An 8,474-nucleotide genomic window follows, 5' to 3' on the forward strand; every position below is an offset into this window, starting at 1 on the left:
TGTTATGTTGGAGAATGAGTTCCAATGTGTTATATAAACCTACCCTAACACAATACAATTTTATAATGATCACTTAAAAAAAGATTTCAGAACAATCTCAAATTATAAATGGCAAAATCGTAAAGTAAGCCCCAGGAGAACATTATGAATAGTTGTATGTTGATATATAGACAAACTAGATGAAAAAGACAGACACCTTTAAACATGCAAGCTACCAAAACAGACTAAAAAAAATAATAGAACTAGAAAATCTAAATAGACTAATAAAAACTACAGAGATGAAATCAGTAATCAAAAAACTTTCAACACTTAAAGTCCTAACCTTGATGGTTGTGTTGCAGGAGGAATTAATGGACCAGATTTCCCAGATAGTGGGAATGAGGTTCTTGAGATAGCTTCAGAAAATGAATTTTCTAAGATTCGCACGGGAGGATGGGATGTGAAAGAAGGGTTTATTTGCACTGAAATTACTACATTTCTTAGGTTCCAAAGTCCCCTGTCCTTTACACCAGTTCTGCAAAAGGTGCAGCTGGGAGTTCAGCAGAGCCAGAAACAAGGCCAGTGTCCAGTTTCCCTTCTATGTTTCAGTCTGATGTGGTTCAGCATCCAAGCTAATTAAAGTCCATTGGTTCATGTGTGGAGTCTAACATGGCTGTGCACCATGCAGGCACACGGGAGAGCATCCCCCTGTCACAGGAGAGCCAGGAACCTGGTGTGTGTGAGAGAAGAGAGGGGGAACTTCCTTTGGAAGTTTGAATATTCAGGTTTCCAGAGCTTGCAGTGGTCACACCCACTCTGGCCACTGACTGGTTTTCAGGTGTGATTGATGGGCAGTGGGGTAGGCACCTTCCCATGATACTCTGACCTTACTGGCCATGCATCTATGCTGCCTCTGTCTCTAGTTCCCCCATCAATCAGCAGGGAACAGACTCAGAGAGTCTTAAATGCAACTCTTTTGCAAAGCTGTATAAATGGCATGTCTATATTTAGTCTTCCCTTTCCTCCTTTCCCGTTAAATAATAATCAGGTCATTACAGCGGCATCAGTTGCACTGGCAAATTCTACCAAACATTTAAAGGAAAATAAATGTTAATTCTTTAGAAAATCTTCTAGGAATTAGAACAGGAAGAAATACTTGCCAACTCATTCTATGAGGGTAAAAGTACCCTGATACCAAAACTAGAAACATATTAAAAAAGTGCAATAAAAGACCAATATATCTTATTAATATAGATGCTGAAATCATAAAAAATATACTAACAAACCAAATATAGCAGTATATAAAAGAAGTGAACACCATGACCAAGCAGAATTTATCCCAAATATGTAAAGCTGATGTTATATATGAAAATCAATTTATGTAAAACACCATATAAATAGAATATAGGCAAAAGCTACATAATCATCTTAATAGAAACAGAAAAAGCATTTGAGAAAAATTCAACACCTCTTCATGTTAAAAATCATTTAAATTAGAATTAAAACATGATGGAAGGCATTTGAAAAACACACAGTTAACATTACACTTAATGGTGAAACAATGAATGTTTTCCCCCTAAATTCCAGAACAAGACATAGATGTCTGCTTTTCCCACTTATATTAATAATAAACTGGAAGTTATAACTGTACAAAATTATGCAAAAATAAGATAATACACTTCCAGACTAAAAGGAAGGAGTGAAAGTATATCTATTCACAGATTTAATGATCTTATATATAGAAAACCCTAAAGGATCCATACAAAAACTTGTAAAGCTAATAAGCAAGTTCAGCAAATTGGCAGAGCACAGAATTCACATGTAAATATTAGTTGTATTTCTGTGGAATAGCAATGAAAAATTCAAAAAAAATAAATTTAAGGAATCAAACCCATTTACCACAGCATTGAAAATAATAAAATACTCAAGAATACTTTTAAACAAGGAGGTGTTAGGAGCTCAGTTAAGCTGGAAGGTGCTGATCTATCAGGTGTCAGAGTAGCCAATGAAAGCAATAAGCCAAAATGGAATAGCAAAATCTTTAATCACATATGCACTGTGATGATATAAAACCTCAGAAAGGACTAACACTCCTCTGTTCCATTCCCCTTCCCATGAAATGGCACACTGATCAAGGCTCAGGTGGCTCTGCACAGACATATGTGTGATCTCACTCTTGAGGGAGCTCCAAACATAAGGCTCCTGCTGGCTTATGGACCCAGGGGCAATGGGAAGGAAGAGACAGAAGGCTAGGAGTGAAAATATTCTTAGTACTGAAATCAGAATGAGAAAGAGTGCCTTCAAGGTTTTCTTGTTCTCCCCCTAATAAAGAGACCTTGACAGAAATACCTGAAGAAACCTTTGCCAAAGGCTTAATTCAGATAAAGAGAGACCTAGATGTGATGGGATTGCAATACACCGAGAACACCTAGAAGAGCTTGAAAGGCGAGAGAGACCTGAGTCACTGACTGAAACTTTTCTCAGAGCCTGTAATTCATTGGCTGTGCCAAGTCTGGGTGGGCAGCATTCCCCTTATGAGGCCTGTCCGTTTAAACCTATGTAATTCTTTATGGTAGGGCCTGAAAAATCACACAATGGCTTTGACCACTTAGAATGTTTCAGAATTATGCAGTGAAAATGTTGTATCGTAAATCAGTGAGTAAGATACATGACGCTTTAATGAGCCAATTAATTAGGAGTCGTTTATTGCACGCAGCCCAGAGGGAGGTGTTTCTTCCAAATCTCTGAGCAAAGTCACACAGGAAGTTTTTCGTATTTATACCTTTTGAGCTTCTTTGTCAGCAGATTTTACAAAGAACTCTGTGTGGGTTATTGTGTTTTTTTTCTCCATGTGTCAGTACTTTTGATGTTGTATACATAAAATTATAGTAAAAAGACAAGATGTAGGCCCTCCATTTCCATGGTCAGCTCACTGCATTACAGTAAACCAAGTTTATATTCCACCATCAAGTGTGGTTCTCCCATTAGTTCATTTGTGATGGGTCATTAAGAATATCTTCAAATCCAATAGTCTCATCATTACCCCTCAAAATATCCAGTGAAAGGTTTGAACTTGGAAGAAATGGAAGATGATGAACCTGTTGCACTGCCTTGAATTCCCTTTGCAATTTTAGTGGAGCAAATAGACCCTGGATGTTTCTCAGTGTGGAAAAATTCATTTTATCTTGGTTGAGCTAGAAATTTTTTCCTAATAATTCAAGAGGATGACTGGGCAAAAGTTCATTTTTCACACAAGAAAAAACCTTTTGAAGAACATCATGACTTTCAAAAGGTCCACTTGCTGATAGCTCAGTAACTGGAATACTGTCCTTTAGCTGAGATCCAAGTCCTCTGGTATTCATCTTTAGCTCACTCTGCAAACAGCCTCTCAAGCCCGGTCTGTGTGAGTTATTGTTACAGACAGTTTGTAATCTTGGATACATAAAGAACAAACATTTGGAGGAACAACCAAGATGGCAGCATAGGTAAACACCTGTGGTTGCTGCCTCTCACAACCACATCAAAACTACAACTAAAGGACAAAACAGATATCATCCAGAACCACGGGAAAGCTGGCTGAGTGGAAGCTCTACAACTAGAAGGAAAGAAAAAAGTGCATTGAGACTGGTAGGAGGTGTGGAGGTGTGGAGGTGTGGAGGTGTATGTGAAACAGGCTGGCAACTAGGTGCACTGTTGCCTTTTTCAATCTGGAGGGAGATACAAGCTCCCAACTGCTCTGAACTCCAGTTCCAGGTGAGACTCTGGGGACCCAGACTCATACAGGGAGAAACTGGACTATCTGGCATTGGGCCGGAACACGAGGGCAGCTTTCTCTCAGAGGTGCTCACAGCGATCATTGTTCCTGCATGGGGCCGCGGGACACAGAGACGTGGGGACCCCTCTGGGGCATGGCTGAATGGCAGCCATTGCTGTTTGCTCTGCCCTAGTGATTCCCTGAGACCTCACCCCAAACAATTTACAACCCCACCCAAGTTGTGCACATTGGCTTTTGTATATGAATGGCATGTCCTTTTGCAACCTAAAACCTAACAAACTGCAGCTGGGTCAGAGAGCTCCAAAGCTTCCAAAAGAAGGCTTAAGGCCCAGCAGCAGCAGCCTGCATTGCTTCACAACTGGGCCTCATCTGGGCACATCCAAACCCCAAAGAAAGAGGAGGAATCTGCAGATCTCTCTGTATCTCCTGCTGGGTGGCCTCAGTCAGTGGCTGACTTTGCACCTCCTTGGAGATCTAAGAGCCAGTGTACCCGGTGATCAGTATGAGACCATACCAGATTACAACTCTTCACATCCATAAGCAACACACTCAAGGGGCAGACTCAGTGAGCACCAAAGCCCCACTGAAACAAGTCCTGCCACATAAGGATGTCTCCAGCACAGCAGTTCTACCATTGTCGACACAGCTGATCCTCACAGCCAATTGGCCTAGAGGTCAATTCCTCCCAGTGATACCAACAGCAATTAAGGCTTAACTATAACAAGACTGTGCACACAGCCCACAAAGAGTGCACCAAGAGTGTCCACCTCTAGTAATTGGGGAGGCTGAGCCACTGGGCCCTATAAGATACCTAACACACAAGGCCACTCTATCAACACAGGGAAACAGCCAAAATGCGAAGACAAAGAAACATGTTACAAATGAAAGAAATGGAGGAAAGAAAGCTACTGAATATAGAGTTCAAAACCACGGTTATAAGGTTACTCAAGAATATTCTAGAAACCTCCGAGAAATTTAGTGAGACCCTCAAGGATATGAAAAAGGACCAATCAGAAATTAAGCATACACTGACAGAAATAAAGAATAATATACAGAGATCCAACAGCAAACTAGATGATCCCAAGAATCAAGTCAAAGATTTGAAATACGAAGAATCAAAAAACACCCAACCAGAAAACCAAAAAGAAAAAAATAATCCAAATATATGAGATAGCATAAGGAACCTCTGGGACAACTTCAAGAGTACCAACATCTGAATTATGGGGGTACCAGAAGAAGAGAGAGAGCAAGATATTGAAAACCTATTTGAAGAAATAATGACAGAAAACTTGCCCTACCTGGTGAAAGAAATAGACTTACAAGTCCAGGAAGTACAGAGAACCCCGAACAAGAGGAATCCAAAGAGGACCACACCAAGACACACCATAATTAAAATTCCAAGGACAAAAGACAAAGAGAGAATCTTAAAAGCAGCAAGAGAAAAACAGTTAGTTACCTACAAGGGAGTTCCCATACAACGGTCAGCTGATTTCTCAACAGAAACTATGCAGGCCAGAAGGGAGTGGCAAGAAATATTCAAAGTGTTGAATAGCAAAAACCTACAACCAAGATTACTCTACCCAGCAAAGCTATCATTTAGAATTGTAGGTCAGATAAAGAGCATCACAGATAAGAAAAAGCTAAAGGAGTTCATCACCACCAAACCAGTATTACATGAAATGCTGAAGGGTATTCTTTAAGAAGAGGAAGAAGAAGAAAAAGGTAAAGATAAAAATAATGAACACCAAAGTGACAAAAAATACATATCTATCAACAAGTGAATCTAAAAATCAAGTGAATAAAAAATCTGATGAACAGAATAAACTGGTGAATATAATAGAATCAGGGGCACAGAAAGGGAGTGGACTGACAACTCTCAGGGGGGTGTGGGGGATGTGGGAAGAGATTGGACAAAAATCTTATACATATGGACGAGGACAGTGGCGGGGGGTAAGTTCATGGGGTGGGGTGGGAACCAGGTGGAGGGGAACTATGTGGGGGAAAAATAGGAACAACTGTAATAATCTGAACAATAAAGATTTATTTAAAAAAAGAACAAACATTTGGCATAAGAATATGGGAATTATTATCAGTATTAGTCCATTACGTTAGATGGCTAGCTTGCAAGGTCAGACAGTTAAGTTTTTATATTTTTCTATTATTCAAACTAAAACAGTTATTCTACAGAATAAGAGACTGTCAGAGGGAAGGTAGGGGAGGGTGGCGGTAAGGGGGAGAGATCAACCAAAGGATTTGTATGCATGCATATAAGCCTAACCAATGGACACAGACAACAGGGGGTGAGGGCATGAATGGGGGTCGGGGGATAATGGGGGGATAAAGACACATATGTAATACCTTAATCAATAAAGAAATAAAAAAGAGACTGTCTAAAAATGGCAGAGTTTACAGAACAAGGGACTATCTAACAATAGCAGAGAATTTCAAACAGCAGTTTTTATACAAGATGGAGGTTACTATGCTTCAAAAACAACAAAACCTTGTCAAAATCAGTTAAAGAAGAGCTGAAGAAATGGAAAACCACCAGGTGTTCATAGGTTAGAAGAATTATATTATTAACATGATACTACTCAGCAATTCATCTACAGATCTAGTAGGGTCCCTGCCAAAATTCCAAATTCTATATTTTTTTTCAGAAATGAGAAGCAGATGCTAACATTCAAAAGAATTGCAAGGGACCCCAAAAGCCAAAACAATCTTGAAAAGAAGAACAAAGTTGGAGGATTCCCATTTCCTGATTTCAAAATTTAATACAAAACTAACCAAAACAGTGTGGTATTGGTAAGAATAGACAAATAGATCAATAGAAAATAATTGAGAGTCTATAAAAATGAACATTCTATCTATGGTCAATTTATTTATGACAACAGTGTTCAATAAGAAAAGAATATGGTAGTCTTCAACAAATGATACTGAGATAACTGGATAGTCACATGCAAAATAATGAATTTGGACACCTAACTCCATATATAAAATAATTTTAAAATGATCAGACATAAATTAAGAACTGAAATTATAAAACTCAAAAAAACCCACAGGTGCAAATCTTTATAATATTTGTTTAGGCAATGATTTCTTAAATATGATACCCAAAACAGAAGCAATAAAAAATGAATTGGATTTCACCCAAATTAAAAATATTTATGTACCAAAGCACACTATTAGGAACATGAAAAGACAGCCTACAAAATGGGAGTAAATATTTGCTAATTATACATCTGAAAAGGATCTTTTTTCTAGAATATACAACAATAACCCAAGCAAACAACCCAAGTAAAAATTCGCAAAGGACATAAATAAGCATTTCTCCAAAGGAGATTTACAAATGTTCAACAATTACAGAAAAATCTACCAGGGGCATGTTTACTAGATCCAAATAATTAGTTGGTAGGGAAATGCAAATCAAAACCACAGTGAGATACCATTTCATAGCCTCTTAAAATTTTTTTTAAAATCACAATAATTAACATTTGCTGGCAAGTATGTATAGAAACAGAAACCCTAATACAGTACCTTATTCTTGGGGATGTAAAATTGTGCAGCTGCTATTGAAAGGAGTTTAACAGTTGCTTAAAAAGTTAAATGTAGCCATAACCATAAGCCATAAAAATTAAACATAGCCTTAGGACCCAACAATTCAGGTTTCTAGTTATATACCCGAGAGAATTGAAAAATATATCTTCCCACAAAAACTTGCATATGAATATTCATGACAGCATTATTTATAATAGCTAAAAGTATAAATAACCTAAATGTTCATCAACTCATTAATGGATAAACAAAATGGCATATCCATAAAATGGAATATTATTCAGCCATAAAAGAATGAGTTACTGATACAAATCACAATAAGAATGAACCTTGAAAACATTATGCTAACTGAAAGAAGCCAGACACAAAGGGCCATGTATTTTATAATTCAACTAGAGGCCCGGTGCATGGAATTTGTGCATGGGGGGTGGGTCCCCTCAGCCCAGCCTGCACCCTCTCCAATCCGGGACCCCTCGGGGGGATATCCAACTGCCTGAAGATTGGGCCTAAACCGGCAGTCGGACATCCCTCTCACAATCCAGGACCACTGGCTCCTAACTGCTCACCTGCTCACCTAATTGCCCCCCCTGTTGGCCTGGTCACACCCAATGCCCCCCTGCTGGCCTGGTCACCCCCAACTGCCCCCCCTGCCAGCCTGGTTGCCCCTCACTGCCCCCCTCTCCTGCTTGGTTGCCCCTCACTGCCCTTCCTGTGGGCCTGGTTGCCCCAAACCGCCCTTCTAGTGGGCCTGGTTGCCCCACACAGCCTGCTGGTCGCCCCACGCAGCCTGCTGCTCAGTTGTTTGGTTGCCCCTCACTGCCCCCCCGCCCCACCAGCCTGGTCGCCTCCGACTGCCCCCCCTGAAGGCCTGGTTGCCCCACAAAGCCTGCCGTTTGGTTGTTTTGTCGCCCCTCACTAGCCCCTCTGCTGGCCTAGTTGCCCCACACAGCCTGCTGCTCAGTCATTTACTTGTCCCTCACTTATTCCCCTGCTGGCCTGCCCTGCCCTACGCAGCCTAGAGAGCTCATCCGTCTGGTGGTGATGGAAGCTTAAGCTTTTAATATAAATAAATTAAGTGAAATGTGAGTGAATTGGAGTTCCAGTGACACTGACTCTCACTATGAATGAAGACTTTCTTATATAAATATTTATTTGCTGAATGCCCTAT

General features: G+C 39.9%; 1 pseudogene; it reads right to left on the reverse strand.

The window, feature by feature from the left end:
• Nucleotides 1–2,888: 2,888 nt before the first annotated feature.
• On the reverse strand, nucleotides 2,889–3,362 carry LOC102432987 (annotated as a pseudogene).
• Between the last annotated feature and the right edge of the window lie 5,112 nt (nucleotides 3,363–8,474).

The sequence above is a fragment of the Myotis lucifugus genome, unplaced genomic scaffold (genome assembly GCF_000147115.1).
Source record: "Myotis lucifugus unplaced genomic scaffold, Myoluc2.0 scaffold_2, whole genome shotgun sequence".
Classification (NCBI taxonomy): Eukaryota; Metazoa; Chordata; class Mammalia; order Chiroptera; family Vespertilionidae; genus Myotis; species Myotis lucifugus.